The 19,187-nt window shown below is 36.1% G+C and overlaps 1 pseudogene; it reads left to right on the forward strand.

Moving 5' to 3' along the window:
- LOC121781192 overlaps positions 1-17,251 on the forward strand; it is a 34,595-nt pseudogene extending 17,344 nt beyond the window's left edge.
- Positions 17,252-19,187: the final 1,936 nt, after the last annotated feature.

The raw sequence follows: 19,187 nt of genomic DNA on the forward strand, positions 1-19,187 counted from the left end.
AACCGTGGTGTACCTAACCAAACCTGGCGTGCATGCTCAGGAGGGCTTCCATGAAACGACAGCCTCTCATAACTACGCGGGTAAATTGAAACAACTATTCATTATTAAATTCATATGATGAAACATAATGAACTTTGAAAAATTGTAGGTGGAGACACATACGCCACTTTCTTAGTGAGCAAGACATGACAGGACGACCGGATTTGTGCACAATTTCGAGGATGGTTGAAAGATGGCCTACACATATCTGGGGAACCTGAGATGATGGACTACCGTCCTTCACAGCGCTCTGAGATAGACATTGACATTGCCCGTGAGGCAAAAAGGGAAGCGACGTGGAAGAAGAAGAAAGCGGGTGGAGAGTCGTCATCTTCAAGGATGGTAGATGTTCCGATGACGATTTTATGCCTCCACCTCCACCAAGCTCCGTCGTTCGAGGTCGTCATTCAGTCAGCCACACTGGTGGTACAGGTGAAGATATCGGTCTCAGTGATGTCCACCAATCTCCACCTCGTTCTTCTGTGCGAGACGACTTTTTTGGGGTTGATTTAGAGAATGTCGTTGTGCAAGATACTTCTCCGTCTCGACTCCCTACCTCCAGAATCAGGAAGGGAATCAGTGGTCTGTTTATGCGGAAAATGCGAGACGAATAAACATTGTTATGTTTATTATCCTAGTTGTTTATTGAGTTGAACATTGTAACGTTTTAACAAGGTTTTTGTTTATTTATTGAGTTGAACATTGCTATGTTTATATTTTTGTTTGTTTGTTGAGTTGAGCATTGTAATAATATTACGCAGGATAGGGGAGACACAGTCAGAAATGGATGGGAAACAGTCTGTCTAAAAAACGCCAACATGGTCGGCGTCTTTAACATAACACGCCGACTTAATGAGCGTTTTTAAGCTTAAAACGCCATCATCATAGGCGTTTTAAGTAAACACGCCCACCTGATTAGCGTTTTATGTAAAACGCCAATTCCGTCGGCGTTTATACTCTGATATTTGGTTCAACATTTTTATCGACGGAAAAACACCCATTCTGTATTGAAACGCCATTCCCGTTGGAGTTTTATGTAAACGCGCCCACCTGATTGGCGTTTTATGTAAACACGCCTACGTGGAAGGCGGCTTCTCGAAAAAATGGTTCTTGGCCTCTCGTAGACGTACCAACAATCATAACTTATGACACGATGACTATTTTGTTGAGTAATTGCCGAATACTCAACATATAATTCAATTTGACCTCCGATAACCATACTCTCCCCAAACATTAGTTGCAATGCATACTTCTTCTAGTTGAGAACCTATAAACGTGACTCCCGGATTCAAAGCATATAGTACGTTTCCATATTATTTGAATTTGTTTTCATATATGCTTATCCCATCCTTTCACAAATTTTTTCCACAAGCTCATCGTACGAAATAGTTTCATTCAACATAATGAATCCTTTAGCAAAAGGAGGATCATATGAAATAACTGCTCCGGGAATTATCTTTCCACTCCAATATAAATTGACACACCACGTCATACTATCTGCAATAATGTAAAACACAAATAAATATGTACTGTTTTTACATTCATCATTATGTAGAGTGAGCCAAAAAATTGGTCAAAATATTTCTATTAAATACACTACAATATATACTATCATAACAATCCATCAAATATTGATAAAAAATTAGATATACTACAACATATAATACCATTAAAATTGGTCAAAATATTTCTATTAATTACACTACAATATATACTATCATAATAATCCATCAAAATATTGGTAAAAAATTATATATACTACAACATATAATACCATAACAATTGGTCAAAATATTATATTAATTACACTACAATATATACTATCATAACAATCCATCAAATATTGGAAGACTAATGTTTGGAAGAATGAGTAAAAAATTAGATATACTAACCGATTAGGAGGACTAATGTTTGGAATAATGAGCAAATATCGAAATCTCCACGCTTAAATCCACCACCGGGTCGACCCGAGCAAGGGTTTCCTCAAGGTTTTTCCGCCTTGGGAAGGGTTTTTGCGTTTTGGGGAGGGAAAGTGTTTAGGGTTCGCGATTTTGGGGGAGATCTAAGGATATGGTTCAACAGAAACACGCTGACCAGGTTGGCGTGTTTATGTTAAACACGCCAATGACCTTAGCGTTTTTTTAACTTAAACACGCCAAAGCCATAGGCGTCTATATCTGTTAAACACGCCAACATAGTTGGCGTGTTATCACGTAATACGCTAACCTAGTTGTCGTGTTTTAACTTAACTGTATTTGGAGAAAATACGAGTAAAATACAACGACATTATAAAACGCCAACTATGCTGACGTCTTTACTTATAGACACGCCAATGCGGGTGACGTTTTTCTCATTTATGGAACAGATAACAAAATGAGTACAATTTCGTTATTTTAAAGGTAAAGTAGCCCATAAACCCGAATTTCCAATTCTTTATGGCTATGAATCTGGTAAAAACGAGCTTAATAAATTCCAATTCCAATGTTTTGCTCTTAAATTTCTCGACGAAGAAACTCATCTTGATAAATAGAAAAATTCGACTCATACATGCAAAACTTCACAATAATTTTTGTGATCAAGCATGAATTATGTGATTTATCTGTCACTTACACACCTCATAACATGAAAAATAAAATTGAGAGAAAATTCTCAACACTAGAGTGTAAATTGTATTCAGAGAAGTGCGCCGCCCTTATTCAAAACACTGATCCACTGCAGATAATTGTATCTCGACGCACCGGAGGGTGTTTTCTGCAGTTCTCATTCTAGCCAGAGCACTTCCCCGTCGCAATCACTCGCGGTAAAACCTTGATCCATTTTTGCTCAATTAAAATCTGCTATATATAATTTTAATCAATCAAGCTTATTGTTTCCCAAGCTAGTACAAGGTGAATCAGGATTGAGTTTGGAGATCGGCTTCCGATGTCGGTCCTCACATTTCTCGCGTTCTCTTCCTAATCTTGCTTTCCATTCTGGTGAGTGGTTCTTTCTTTTCCCTTTGTCATTTTTTAATAGCTTACTCACTTTCTTCTCATAATTTTAGATTGTTTCAACTGTATTGGGGAATTCAGTAGCTTTACTTGCTTTCATTTTTGTGTTTAATTGTGTCATTTTACTTTTAATGTTTGTGCGTAAGTCGAATAAGCCCCTGCCCCTCTACATTGAAGAAAATAATGTTGAAATTGAGGGAAAACGGAGGAGTTAGATGAATTTTGAGTTAGCCTTGGTGGAAATGTAGTTTAATTGACTTGATTTTTTATGATTTATATCAGCGGCGAAATTCCATGAAAGTACCTCATGGGTGCTCTTATCCGCCATTTGTACCCGAAAAAAAAATTTCCAATGAAGGGAAAGACGCGAGCGCCTCTCGTGTGTTTAACAAATGAAACACACGTCTCTCTCTCGCGTGTATAAACAAAGACGCATCGCCGTCTCACGTCTTTTAAGAAACACGCATGAGTCTCATGCGTGTTTGCCTTCTCCATTTTCATACCACACGCATGAGCCGTTTGCAATTTGTCCGAAGTCTGTTCACTTCTCTCTACATCAACAATCACACAAATTTTCTCAAAAACAATTCATCAAACATCTTATCCACTATTCGAATTCGGTTCTAATGAGCCCTCACTCGTCGACTCGATTTCGATTGGTAACCGATAGAAGTTACAATGAAAGAGAGGAAGACATATCGTTGCTGCCTCTTGGAATGGATTGAACTTTGAAGCCCTCCTCTTCGCAATTGGGTAATTTATCTTTATCAATAGCTGCTGAATTTATCTTTTACTCAGGTTAGTATGCATCTTTTGGTGATTGTGTGTGTATGTGGAGAAGGCAAACACGCATGAGACTCATGCGTGTTTCTTAAAAGACGCGAGACGGTGATGCGTCTTTGTTTATACACGCGAGAGAGAGACGCGTGTTTCATTTAAACACGCGAGAGGCGCTCGAGTCTTTCCCTTCATTGGAATTTTTTTTTGCTGGTACAAATGGCGGATAAGAGCTCCCATGACGTACATTCGTGGAATTTAGCCTTATATCAGCTGCTAGAGGATACATCAAATGGGGCTCCGTTTGGTAGTCGTCAAAGTGGTAAATCACCATCATCTGTTTTCTCCTTGTTTAATCTCAAGGAGAAAAGTCGTTTCTGGAGCGAGTCTGTTATGCGAACTGGTATTATGTTGTTCTATATTCTTCGGTTTGTTCTACGTAGATTGGTGGTTGCCTTTTCCTTCGAGTCATATGAATGTCATCTTTACTTATTTTTTCCCTTCTCTGTGATTGGAATTCACGGCATGCAGGTTTTGATGATTTGGAATCATCTAACCCGAGCAAACTTGATCCCACGAACTTCACCAAGGCAGGTACTTATTCAGTATGGCAGTAGATCTCTTATAACCAAGAATCATCAAGCTTTATTTGTTGAATTCCATAACCTCTGTTAGTTTTTTTCTAATGAACAACATCATATTTAGCCAGAATATTGGTAATTTGTTTAATACTAGTTCTTTTTTGTGAAATCCTTCACGTGGCTTCCACTACTCTTTTGCTGCTTTCTTTTCTTTCAAATTTTAGTTACTTCAAACACCTTTCTGGAACATCATTATCTGTAAAGATCCTATATGGACTAATGACATCAGCATAGGGGTCTTGATAAAATCCTGATTGCTTTACTTGAGATTTAGCTTTAATTTCTTTGGTCTCTTTAATAGAGCATTGCTGTATAAATTACAGTTAAAATAATTTACATCATGTTTAGCAGGAGGTGTTTGTAGCCTGTAGGACTGTTTATATGACATGAGCCTACTGCTCCTTGTAAGCAACTTGTGGAGTGGAATTAGATTATGTTATTTACTGGCTTGGATGCCCATGTTGAAGTGATGGCCCGTTCTTTTTATTAGATTAATCGCTGATGAAGAGTTTGCTGTCAAACTTTAGGAACGTGGTCTCTTTGTTCTAGGAAGGCCTCTGAAACTTAACCATGTGTTTATGCATAATGTTCTATTAAATCGGTGTGTTTTATGTTAGGATTTGGGAATTAGTCTGAAGATCTTAGAGTTAGCCATGTGTTTCTTCATGGTCCCTGTCTCTCAGACTTTGTTAATGAGTAATAAACAAGCTTGGCATAGAGTGGGCTCTGCCTCGGTGAATCCCTGACTTCTTCTTGTCTAATTTTAGTAGCTCGGTCTTTAAATGAGGCTAAGTGTTAATGTGTTATAGGGTTTCATTATTCCACCCCTTCGTTGGTCTAACAGCTGGAAATGAAAAGAAGAATCTTTAGAGGAGGTGTGGATGTGTGGTATACAGTAAAGTTTTGAATTGCCTGGTTGGCCTTGAATTACAAAGGTCTATAAGAACTTTAATATGCCAGACTTTATCAGAGATTGTCTTTGCAGTATCTGATCCTGATGAATGTTTTCAGTTACAGACTTAAAGTAATTTTACTAGCTAAGAATTGCATTGGTTTGCATGATTAATTTCCTTACTCATGGTGTATGAAGTTCTTATGCCTTATATTTCACTTCTTCAGATCTTGAAGTTGTATTTTTTTTGGATATTAGGAAATATCGCAAATTATCTCAAGCTTTTCGAAGTTGACTCAGTGTACCTTCCCATGCCTGTAAACTTTGTTTTCATTGGATTTGAAGGCAATGGGAACCAAGGTATCTGGAGATGGCAAGATGCACTCATTACTTTTGCAAATGATCACTTCAATCATCTTACTCTTTTTACAAGGTGGATTTTATCTATGACTATCCCCAATGTTTGTTTTGCAGATTTTAAGCTTAATCCAGAAGAACTAGAGCGATGGTTCACAAAAATTGATCATATATTTGAGCACACTAGAATTCCAAAAATTGGAGAGTTCTTGCACCATTTTACAAGATTAACATTGATCGTGAGCAACATCACCATCTTCCACTTGTCAGTCACATAAATTACAAGTACTGCTCGTACTTTTTATTGTTTGCCTGATGCTGTTAGAATTTTGATTTAATTGCTGTTAATTATTTACATTTAATCTTTTGTCAAATGCACCTGTAGCTTTTCTGTTCATGCCATCCAGATGGGCGAAAAAGTCTCATCCTTATTTGAACGTGCAATTGATGTCCTCGGCCGTAGTGATGATGTATCCAGTGCCAGGTATTTTAATGCCCTGTGAACTAGGTGAAGACTTGGTTATATTTTTTAGTTTGGTTGGTCTATGCTATTGTTTTTCATACTAATTTTTGTTCTCTTCAAAGGGATGATTCTGCAGGTCTTTGGCAAGTTGATATTGATATGATCAGTGTTGTCTTCAGCAGTCTTGTGGAATATTTAGAACTGGAAGGTGCATATAACATCTTTATTTTGAACCCAAAACATGATGCAAAAAGACCTAAATATGGCTATTGGTAAGTTCATCAATCATTTTTTCCGAGATATGAGGATTGGCAATCAAATTTTGAGATAAACCTGGCTATTGTATATCTTCTCTAAATGACGTTTGCATTATTGTATGTTTAGAGTACTCTCCCCCCCCCCCCCCAAAAAAAAAGATGTTAAGCCATTCATGCCCCTCTGTTCAGTTGTTTTAGACCGTGCTTACACCCCATTCAATACATTTACTTTGTCCTCTGTAAGTACTTTCTCTAATTTGACATGCCTTTCCTAGCTACACCAATCCGAAGACATTGGCTACACGTATATATGGTATGGTTAGGTTTCATTATTTCTCAAATTGTGGAGTTAGTTTTAGTTTGGAGACAGTGCCTCGTAAAACATCTTAACCAAGTAACCAACCCATGGAAATTTAAGGACTGAAAGTTCTATTCCAAAAGGCTGTTGATGGATTACTTCTAAGTGATGATGTTTTATTATATGCTGATCTTATAAGATACTATGATGAGAGCTCTGTGCTAACTACAAATGGTTTTAAAAATAACTATACTTGTATTGGATTATGACTGGATTAGGAACTACATTCCTGCTTTAGCTGGTTCTCTAGTATTACTATTACCAGCTATAATTTCTGTAATACAACACAAGCTTATGACGTGCCAAATTTAGAAATCTACTTAATATTCAATTAGCCTCCTGTATGATCCAGGTTTATAATATGTGTAACTAGCATCCACTATGACTCATGAATCATGGATTCACTTCCTGATCTACTTATAGAGAGTTCTCTGTTCTACTGATCTGATTGAGTCTACTCTATTAAAAGAATTATAGTAGAGACCTCATGCCTTATCATATCACTTTCATGGTGTCACCATAATATAATTAAACATCGCCAACTTTCACACAGTATAGAGGGAGCATTTCTGATGCGCTATGACCGTATACTGTATTACTGTTGCTAGCCGAATAAAAAAAGCTTCAACTTAGAACCAAATAAAAAACACAATTTTTTTTCCTAACTGTTTTAAATGGTTTATTTTGGCTTTGATTTGTTGAAATCTTTCAATATGTTTTAGTATTTGAGGGGAGTGAGCTCCCAGTTCTGATATACGTTTTTGCTTGATTATTATGAATATAGGTTTTTTTTTGTAATAATATATACTTCTCTCAAGGTCTGGATTCTTTAGTTATGGAAGAGAGGCCTTATAAAATATAAAAGGTTCAATATGAAATGTGTACTCCCTCCGTCCCAGTCTCACTCAAGATGTCCACATTCTTGAGTGGCACGGGATTTAGGAGGAGTTGTTAGGTGGAGTAAGTAGAGAGAAAAAAGGTAGTTGAATATTTTTAATAAGGAGAGAGGAGAGAGGGATTTATTTCCAAATATAGAAAGTGGACATCTTGAGTGGGACAAACTAAAAAGGAAAGGTGGACATCTTGAGTGGGATGGAGGGAGTACTATATTGGAAGAGAAGAGGAAAAATACCAAGGATATTATAATGCAGAAAAAGAACAGGATAAATTCTGAAATAGTTTGGATCATCCAGAAAAGTCTTTCTTTTACAATTAGTGTTGTATTTATATCTCGTTGCTGGTGAGTTCACTGACTGAATTTATACTGCAGGAGAGGCTTGTCTGAGTCTGAAATAAACTTTCTTAAGGAGGTATGTTTTATGATTGTGAAGCCTCTTTTGCACCCCTTTTTCATCAGGGTTATTCAATACATACTCAAGAAGTTCCATTGACAATCTGATCTCATTCAATTTCAAGTTTTAGGACAAATTTAAGATTCTTCTCAACTAATTCATCAGACTTACATTTTGCTGTTGTTGTATTTAAGAAAAGATCCACACTTTACTAGTTTATGGTACCTGGTCATTCTCATATTCGAGCCATACATTCTAACTTTAAAATGCAGCTTTCTTCTGTTGCTACTATTCCACTAATCTCTACTCGAATGAATATTGCAGAATAAGACCTTGCAGACAAAGATTCTTCAGTCTGGAAATATTCCAGAGAGTGTTCTTGGTGTGTAGTAGTATTTTTCTCTTTAGCTTTTTACTCTTCCTGTTTGGCGAGATGACTAATACATTATTATATCCCTAATATATACAGTTAATAATTTGTTAGCTCTTGAGAAAATCAAAAGACATTTGTATGAAAAGCATCCAATGGAAAAGTTTTCCTGGACTATAATGGAAGAGACTGACACGGTTAGTTATACTTCCGAGTTCCGCCCATATTTTTATGTATCTGGTTGTGACATATAAATTGAAAAATATTGCTGAGATCTTCTAAGTAGTCATACCACCACTACTTTGCTATAACCTTCTAACCTCCTGAGTGAATTCACTAAATTCTCTTTGGTTGAGATTTCTTTTCTGAATTTGATTCTAATAACTGGTTGGTTATGCAATACACAAACACGTGTTATGTTTTTAATCAACCAGTCACTGTTGTAGCTTGCATCCCTATGTTTTTGTAACATCTATTGGTAATACTTGCTGCCTTTGAAGTTTTCAGCTGTCGAGCTAGTTCGTATGTTTGAGACAAAGAAAAGTTATAAAAAAGTAGCCTGACCTCTGCTGTTTCTCGCTTTCTTCCGTTCCTTCTGTACCATCTATTGGTAGTACTTGCTGCCTCTGAAGTTTTCAGTTGTCGAGCTAGTTCAGTATGTTTGAGACTAAAAAAAATTACAAAAAAAAAAATTAGCTTGACCTTTGTTGTTTTTCACTTTCTTCCATACTTTATCGTAGAATCACCCAACCTTATATGTGATTCTGATGTGCTCTTCTTTGATAAATGATTATCAGATAGACTGGTATAACAGATTCCTGGACACATTGAACAATGTTGAGAGGCTATATCAAGGGAAAGACACAGCTCATATGATACAGAGAAAAGTTCTGCAGGTATATTCTTCTTATGGATAATGGTAACTGACATATTCCTTAAGAGCGGCAGATACCAGTTTCATATCTTTAAATGTGGACTGGCTGTGACGATCAGATTGTGGAAGCTTTTATCGCCTTGTAATGCAAGCTTCTCTTTGGGAGGTCTTCTAGTATGATCTTTCAAAATATCTTGCAGTTTTTGGAAGGGAAGAATGAAAAGTTCAAGCCTTTTACGAAGAAAGATTTAGAGTCTGGAAACTTAGATGGTTTTCATGCTGAATGTCTCACAGATACGTGGATTGGGAACCAAAGGTGAAGTCTCCCTACTCTTCTCTCTTTACCCCCCTCGAGTCAAGATCTTGGTACTTAATAGTTGGTAGCCGTTTTATACCAGGTGGGCGTTCATCGACTTGTCTGCTGGACCTTTTTCATGGGGACCTTCGGTAGGCGGAGAAGGAGTACGTACAGAACAAAGCCTACCAAATGTGGAGAAAACTATCGGTGCAGTTGCAGGTATTAGTTGGTCAGAGGAAATGAAGTAAAACTAATCACAGTTATGGTATTCGGATAAGCTGCAGATCATGATTCCATGTATTTCTTTATATATTTATCTGAATTCTGGTTGGCCATTTTCAATTTGCGTATATATATCTTATTGTCTATATCTTTTTTTTTTCATTTTGTGAGGTCTATTTTTTAATCACGTGCACCTTTGTCTGTTTCTAGTTGTCACTGTATATGATATCCTTTCACTCCATATCAGTATAAACCTCTACCTCCTGATAATGGGAAACTAATGTGCTGTCTATTTATCTTTACAATGTTTGTAATCATCCAGAAATATCAGAAGATGAAGCAGAAGATCGCTTACAAGAGGCAATTCAGGATAAGTTTGCAGTGTTTGGTGAAGTAAGCATTTTCAGCTTCTTACAATATTCAATTACATATGGGAAATGCAATATAGTCGAAATGATGATATATTCTTTATTGCTTATGTTCTTTGTAGTCAAGATTTTAAAAAATGTATTTTACTCTATTTGTTTCCACTATTGTTTTGATATCTCTCTGTCTTAGTGACTGGGTGTACATAGTATTAGTTATTACATTAATTCAGTGGATCACTTCAGTGGGAAAAAAGTTCTATAGAAGGGATATAGCAGTAAAGTCCGATTTACAAATAGTAAAAAAATTGATTCTTTGTACGAGTAGAGAGAGCAGAACTAAAGGAGAACAAACACACTAACACAGTGACTAGAACAATAATATTAGAATAAAATCATAGAACCAATATCCTAACAGTAAAAAGAACAACCAGAAGAAAGAACTCTCCTGCCCAAGCGGAACAGTGTCGTTACTGATTAAAGGTCAGATCCTAGACGGATCTTGCAAGAACAAAGACTCCTTTTGTTCTCTCGGAGTCAAATTTAAGCCCGCATTCCATAACTAATATATCTAATCAAAATGACAAAACTAATTAAGCAAAAAGACGATCCCACAGCAGTCGTGGCAGCAACGAGTCCAACAGCAGGGCTACGTTTCCGCCTTTTTGATACCCTATGTATAACAGAATGTTGACCCACATTGAAAGGCATCCACTAGTCAAGCTGTTTTCAGTTTTCTTTTGTGTGTTTTTGACATAGTATTTCTTTCATAGGTTTGAATGATGAATCAAATATGATGCATGGATAAGCATGAGTAACTCCTTTGAGACTTGTTAAATACAGTGGAATTAATGGGACTGGAGAGTAAATGAAGATGTATACTGACTGGCTGTCCAGTTACTCTAGTGGAGACCGGACAGTGCAGCCTGGGTGCTCATCTTCACCTGAATGGTGTCATTGAGTTACTGAATATGGCTTCTATGAAAACCTTGTACAGTATATATATATTATTATGATTCTTGGACCTCTTGTTTGTCACGACTTTATCAAAGACTTGAAATTGTGTTGTATCCCTTGAACGGGTCATGAGGATACTGATTCCTGGCTTTATTTTCCAAGCTTGATTTAAAGATTATTCTTTTTGTTATAATGACTGTGCCCCTTCAGATACTGGAAATTGTTGTCAGAATTTGTGAATGCTATGCGCCATTTATACTTTTACAATCTTCATGTAGAAAGCTTTTGCTGTAGTCATCGAAGGTGTTGTGAAAATATATCTATTCGATGCGAAAAGCTTATATTCAAGCTGTTAGTATCATCTATTCAATTGGATTTATGAGCTATATTTCATATCAAATGCTGCAGAATGATCATCATGCCATTGATATCCTTCTAGCTGAGATAGATATATATGAGCTCTTTGCTTTCAGACACTGTAAGGGAAGAAAGATCAAACTTTCACTCTGTGAAGGTAATGTGCTTTTGTTTAATGGATATCTTTGCCAATTTCCTATTCATTCACGTTCTAATTGACCGTCTGCAACATCATAATAATAGAGCTTGATGAGGGCATGCATGATTTGAAAAATGAGCTCCTGTCTTTTGAGGGCGAGGAATATGATGAAAGTCATAAAACAAAAGCCATGCACGCATTGAAACGCATGGAGAACTGGAATTTGTTCAATGATACACATGAGGTTTGCTATTCATTTTTTCCAAGTTAGTCATGTCTGATATATAATGTTCTTGGTTCAAAATAGGAATCCTGACAATTGATGTATATTGCTCTCTTCTCTTGTCTGTCGAAACCAATTTATTATCCTGACCACACTCTGGTCATGCAGGAATTCCAGAACTACACTGTTGCACGTGACACTTTCCTTTCACACCTAGGGGCAACCCTCTGGGGTTCCTTGAGGCACATTATTTCTCCATCCCTTGCAGATGGTGCATTCCACTATTATGAAAAAATCTCTTCAGTTGTTTTTTTGTCACACAGGAGGTAAAGATATGTAGAAAAAAAGCATTCTTTAGAATTTTAGATAAAGTATATCCAATCTTGTAATCATTCTTCGTTTGTTTGTGCAGAAAGTAAGACATATTAAACAATTACATTTTGATCTGGAAAATCTAGTGCATGGGCTTTCCTCTTTGGTGTTACCTTCTCAGCAAGTTCACTTCAGCCAACACATGTATGCCTTTTTGTTCATTAGTTCTATATGCATCATTTTTGGTAATTTTGATTTCCATCTATGTCTAATATGTTCTCAATAATAGTATGCACTTGGAAGTGTCTTATGCTCATAGTTTTGTTGTGGCTTCTAGGCTTCTAGCCTTCTACATGTGGAAGCCTATACATCTGCAGTAGACAAAATGATGGGAAATTCTAGTATTGCTTCTGAAAGTTCTAGGCTTCTAGCTACAGATGTTATGAAACACATTGATAATTTTAAGTAAGCTTTAAATGCCAACCAGGCTTGCCATCTAAAGCTACAGCCGGGGAATGTATTGCTAATTAACTGAAGGAAATCCTTGCTAAAAATTGTATATATATTGAAGTATATGGAATTTCAGTTGGAACATCATATTCTGGAGTTTCCTGAAAGTTCTCTACCTTGATTAAGCGGGCATGACAGAAACTAATGGGTCTAGAAAGTCAATGTTAAGACCATAGGTGAGTACTTTTAGGGACTTGGTATTTGATTTTCTTATTTCTTAACCGTTCTTTTGTATGATGTTCTTGGAGCAGGCGAACATTGTTGAACTGTTCATCCCACTGTTAGACTAGACCACCTGGATTATCTCTTTCTGAGAGATGATTGAATTTTTTTTCTGAGTTATGGTCTTATTCTCCAACTTTTAACTTTTTCCATAGGTTACCCTTGTCTGAGGATCCTGCTTTCAGGAAAACACTTCGTACATATCTTGATTCTTCTATTCTTCAGCATCAGTTACAGAGGCTACATGATCATGCTTCCTTGAAAGGTTTGGTTTTCTGGTGCTTATAGATATTTCGTACTCCATTTAAGTATTTTCCAAATTCACCTGAACAGAAACATACATATGTTGGTTTCTTCGTATCCTAAAACAACACTTGTGGACTCACATCCATGTGTCTATTTGTGTGCATGTTCATTTACCTTAGACCACTTTATTTCAGAAAATGTGAGGGAGTTATCTCATTTCATTTTATTGTTAAGCAAGTCTCAAATGACCTTCATTTGTCTATGGATGGCATCTACAGTTGTGGAATTTCTTTAACAAACAAAGCTTTAGAGGGGATGGTGGTGGTGATTTCAAGAAGAAAACGGTTCTCTGTGTTGTCAAATTAAAAGCTTATATTGATTGTAGCATAACAAATAGGATTTGAGCATTGTCATTAAATTTCTTCAAATCCATGGAAATGCATTGTGATTTTCATCATTCAGAAATTATTTTTCCTAGTAAGAAAGTGGATTTAGATGCATCTAATAATAATACTCCCTCCGTCCCTTAAAAATATGAACTTTTGAAGGGACACGGGTTTTAATGCACAATTGGTTAAGTAAAAGAGATAGAAAGAAAAAAGTTTTTGAAGTATTGTTAGTGGAGGATTGCTCCCACCTTATTAGAGAGAAAAAAAGTTCCCTAAAATAGAAAGTTCATAATTTTGAGGGATATACCAAAAAGGAAATAGTTCATATTTTTAAGGGACGGAAGGAGTATCTTTTACAGATATGCGTTCAAAGTTTATGTTTGCTGATCTGTATAAATTTTAGGAATAAACATAGTTAGTTTCTAAGTTTATCGTCAACACAGAGTCCATACATTTACAATTTTTGTATTGAATAAATTGGTTCCCAAAAGTTTATTATTGTGAAACTAAGTCCCTGTTTTATCATGTGTAACTTGAATGATGTACAAGACAATTAAATAATTTAAATCATTCCTGAAAGTGCAGTGACCTATTTAAGGATATTTCATGTTTCACTAATGTATTTTATTTGTTTATATAGGTTTACATGCACAAAGCAGGTCTACACTCGAAATCCCCATCTTTTGGTTCATTCACAATGAGGGTTTGTTAGTCGACAAACATTATCAGGCCAGAGCACTCTCTGATATGGTTGTTGTTGTTCAGTCTGAACCATCATCCTGGGAAAGCCATCTACAGTGCAATGGACAGTCACTTTTGTGGGATCTGAGATTAAAAATCTTGCTATTATAGTGATCAAATGGACACAGATAATAGCATTTAAATCTTCAGTCTTATTTCGTTATAATTACTATAGTAAATGTTTGAGTTAACCATTTTAGAGCTAACTTCTTGTCTGTTGCACAGGAGGCCTACAAAAGCTGCTCTGGCTGCTGTTTCTGAACATCTAGCTGGAGTGCTCCCACTTCATCTAGTTTACAGTCAAGTCCATGAAACTGCAATCGAGGTGGGACATGGTCCTAGCATATAGTACACATTTTTGATTCTGTGATTCAAATGAGTAGGAAAGAAGGCATGATATGGATTTGAAATGTGATGGAAGGATATTTCTACGAAGAGAAATTGATAGAGAGTAATTTTCACCTTTTAAATTCAGTACATGTTTTATTTTAAAAAAATTGTTTTTCTTTTCACCAAGTTCCAATCTCTGCCAATATGAGTCTGTTAGTTATCTCATTGAGGATTAGCCTAGATAGATAAAAGTAGTATTGGCTAATCTCTTGTTTGCTTAGATGGATGGAATTTGGGATATCCCAAGGCCCTTGATAAATCCTGTCATTTGAGCTAAATTTGCTTGAGATATCCCATTGAAAAGGTGGGATTGGAGAAATCCTAGTAAGGAGAATAAAAATACTCTTTAATCTATCTAATCAATTTATGAAAAGTAAACACCCCTGAAGTGAAAATCCCTGTTGCACTATAAGTGCTTCGTAGCTACTGTGAACTTTCCTGTTTGATAGTGGAAACTCCAGTTATATATAAGTATTTGGGACTTGTATGAGAAGTAACTTGGTAACAAGAGCATTAACTTAGAAGTTTAGATGCTCCCACCCAAATGAAATTGAAGCATATCTTGTCATTTATATCCTTACACCAATGAGTTATGTTGTACATAGATTTAACTTGCCTCTAGCTTCCCCTTTAGCTGAATCTATTGGTTACTTTGTTGGGCGGCTTGGGCCATGGACCCATTATGTCTTTTCTGTTCCTCTTCTTTTTGATTCTTTTGTGACCAGTTTCTTGTTAAATGTTTGGATGTTCATGGCATTTTTTATGCATGCCAACGTGAGTTTTATAAGTTCTACTGTGGGGATGAGGGGTGGAATAGACATCTGCATTACAAATTATGCTCTGAGTCATACCTTGATGTGCGACAGGACTGGACACGGTCAGTGGGTTGTAACCCGTTTTCTGTTACATCTGGAGGTTCACATGTTTCCCAATTCCAGTCTGATACCATTGCTAGGAGCTATATACTCACAACTCTTGAGGAGTCAATACAACTTGTGAATTCAGCAATCAATCTTCTTCTGATGGAGCGCACATGTATCCTCTTTTTGGTATCACGGTCTTTGTAATATCAACGTTCATCACACAAAACAAAGTCAAGAATCTTTCCCGGAGTACCTTTGTGATTTCTACAGACAAAATAAATGAATTAATAATAGAAAGAACCCTAAAATTATATTAAATGTCTAATTTAGGTCCTTCAGGAGCATGGTTTGTACTTTATCCTAATGCCACGATAAGGGGAGACTGAGCTTCATTCTACTTTTACATGAGTTTGGTTTGGTTTGGTTTTAAGTTGGGTCTTAAGATCTTATCTGTAGTTTAATATTGAAAATTTGTAACTTTGAATGAGTACTTTGAATCTCTTATTGTTGACACTAAATGAGAAACAGCAGAACATACTTTCAAGCTCTTCCTATCCCAGGAGCGTGAGTTGCTGAACAAGTATAATTATGTCATCAGCTTGTGGAGAAGAGTAAGTGCACAATGCTGATTAGGTCTCTAGTCATTAGGCGAAAACCGCTCATTTTAATTTATCTTCTTGGTTCTCTTTCAGATTTCAAGCGTTACAGGAGAACTACGTTATGCTGATGCCTTGAGACTGCTTTACACTCTAGAGGACACAACAAAAGGGTTAGCATATCTGCTAAATTACTTCTAACCTCTCAATTACTACCATTTATTTCTGGTAGCATTAGTGCAGATCTGGTTGTTTAACTTGGCATAGTTTTCTTACTTCTTACTTCATATTTTATATATATGAATTCCAAATTTACTACTCCCTCCGTCCCTTAAAATTTGGCACCCGGCACGGGTTTTAAGAATTGTAATAGAAAGTGGGTTGAAAAAGTTAGTGGCATAGGGGTCCTACTTTTATATATTAGTTTAAATTTTAAAATAAAATGTGAGCGAGAATGAGTTAGTGGAATGAGGGGTCCACTACCAAAAATGGTAAAAGTGAAAGGTGACAAATTTTTAGGGACGGACGAAAAATGAAATAAGTGACAAATTTTAAGAGACGGATGGAGTAAAACTTATGAGTTGCTTAAGAATGTTAATGCATCTGACTGTATCTGATACTGTCCAGTATCACACTTTCTGTCTCTCTGCCTCTAGTTAAGGTACTATTGTTCTGATAAGTTACGATTGCTATTTTCCGCAGATTTGCTGATTATGTGAATGGGACTGTTGCGAGTCTCCATCCAATTCACTGCACCAGGCAGAGGAAAGTATTCCTGCGTTTTTTGTTGTTGGCCTTCTTGCACTCTGGTTTGTATTAAAGCCGAGGAGACCAAAGCCAAAGATCAACTGAGATAGAGACGTTTTGTAGCGGTACGTATGGTCGAAGGATGACTTGGTAAATAGGTGATGAGAGCGAGCCATGGCCATGGGTAGGCGCAGGAGAATTGACAAAAGAATGAAGTGCGTTGTAATATACTTCTCTCTTCAGTGTAAAAGCAATTTTCCTATACAATCTTTCATGATCTGTAAACCATTGGAGGTGTCTATAGTCGATTAAACTTTTACAGATAATATTGATTTACTTGACTTTTCAAAGTCGTTTTGGTTTATAAAAGTATTCCCTTCTTCCATGATTAAATTGACTTGACACAGGTTTTACCAAATACTCCATCCATCTCATGTTATCCGCATTTTTAATTTTAGGTCATAAATTTTAGGATTAATTTTTTTGTGTAATTAAATAATGCGAAATCATTAAATAAGGGAATACTTAATTAACTATAATATATTAATTAAATATCATAATTCTTATTTAAAATATAAATAGTGTAAGTAGTTTGAGACGAGTCGAAATAAAAAAAGTGTGACTAACATGGGATGGATGGATGGAGTTTATAATGAACACTGGCTAGAAAAAGTTAGTAAAAATTTGGGTCCTAATTAGTACTCCCTCCGTCCAGCTTTAGTAGTCCCAGTTGCTTTTAAGCACTCGTTTTGTAAAAATGATAATAAATAGTTAAAGTAGATAAATGATAACTTTCTCTATATTATTCTATCTCTTACTTAACTATTTCTTCACTTTAACTATTTATTATCATTTTTACAAAACAAGTGCTCAAAAGCAACTGAGACTGCTAAAGCGGGACGAAGGGAGTATATACTATTAGTTTTAAAATAAAATGTGAGTAGATGAGTTAGGATTGTGGGGCCCATTACCAAAACTAGTAAAAAGCAATTGAGATACTTGATTGTGAACGGACGAAAAAGGAAACTTGAGACACTAAATCGTAGATGAATGGAGTATTAATTTGTCTAGTGAGAAGTAACAACCTAGATAATAACAATTCGGAATAGTAAGACGTTTCTCCTCCGTCCAATAAGATAGGGTTCGAGTCATTAAAGGGTACATGGTACCATGAGAAACTATTAATAATCCTCTTTTAAGAAGGAAAAAATCTCCTGGCTCAAGCTGCATGAATGCTTAAGAAACAACGTTACCGATATTGAATAACTACTCAGTTATCTCTACCAATCTCTTTATTAGTTGGCTATATCGTATAGATAGTTTCACAAGTCACAATCTCTTGAGCTCGAGTAATATCAAGTAGCGGTCCATGATTTGTGAAATAACTTTGGATTTGCTAGTATTCCTAATTTATTTTAAAGGTAGATGTGAAATTAAAATGAAAAAAATAAATCCAACCTAGCTGAACAAATTAGATATCTCAAGATGTTTTTTTACTATGAAAAAAAGTGTGCGCTATAATAACCTGTAAAAGCAGCAAACCCAAAGTTTAAAAGAAACAAAAAAAATGCATCAACCAAAGGGCTAGTAGAGCACAATAAAAATTATACCTGCGAAAATAGTGATAGAATTTCTGGTAACATTAGTGCAGATCTGGTTGTTTAACTTGGCATAGTTTTCCGACTTTCCTTTCTTCATGTTTAATATTTATGAAGAGAAGTACATACCACAAAGGAACAAAGCTTAGCAACATCCTACTTATTAAACTAGACCAAATTTTGTTAACAGTGCTATTGAAAATACTCATTTTTTTTAGGAAAAATAACCTTTTTGTTAGAGGACATGTGCTAATAGACCCACAATAGCGCATAAGTTGTGTTACTTGAGTTTTTACTTCCTCCACCCTAATTAAACAGACAGTTTTAGAATGACACATATTTTAATGGAGAATCTATAAAATAGGAGAGATAGAGAGAAAAAGTGACTGAGTAATATTAGTGAGAAAATGTGGCCCACGTCATAAGAGAGAAAAATCTACCCAAATTGAAAGTGAACTAATTTTATAGGACATACTAAATGGAAAAATGTAACTACTAATTTAGAGATAGGGGGAGTATTAGAGCATCCACAATAGCAAGGACTTCCCCACGGACTAGTACTAGGACTTCCCGAAAACACCTTCTGCCACGTCATAAGGACTTCCCACCCCACTGCCACATCACTAGGACTTCCCACGGCACAATAGTGGACTAGCACTAGGACAAGCACTAGGACTTCCCAAAAACACAATTTCACATTTT

The sequence above is a fragment of the Salvia splendens genome, chromosome 20, assembly GCF_004379255.2.
Source record: "Salvia splendens isolate huo1 chromosome 20, SspV2, whole genome shotgun sequence".
Taxonomy (NCBI): Eukaryota; Viridiplantae; Streptophyta; class Magnoliopsida; order Lamiales; family Lamiaceae; genus Salvia; species Salvia splendens.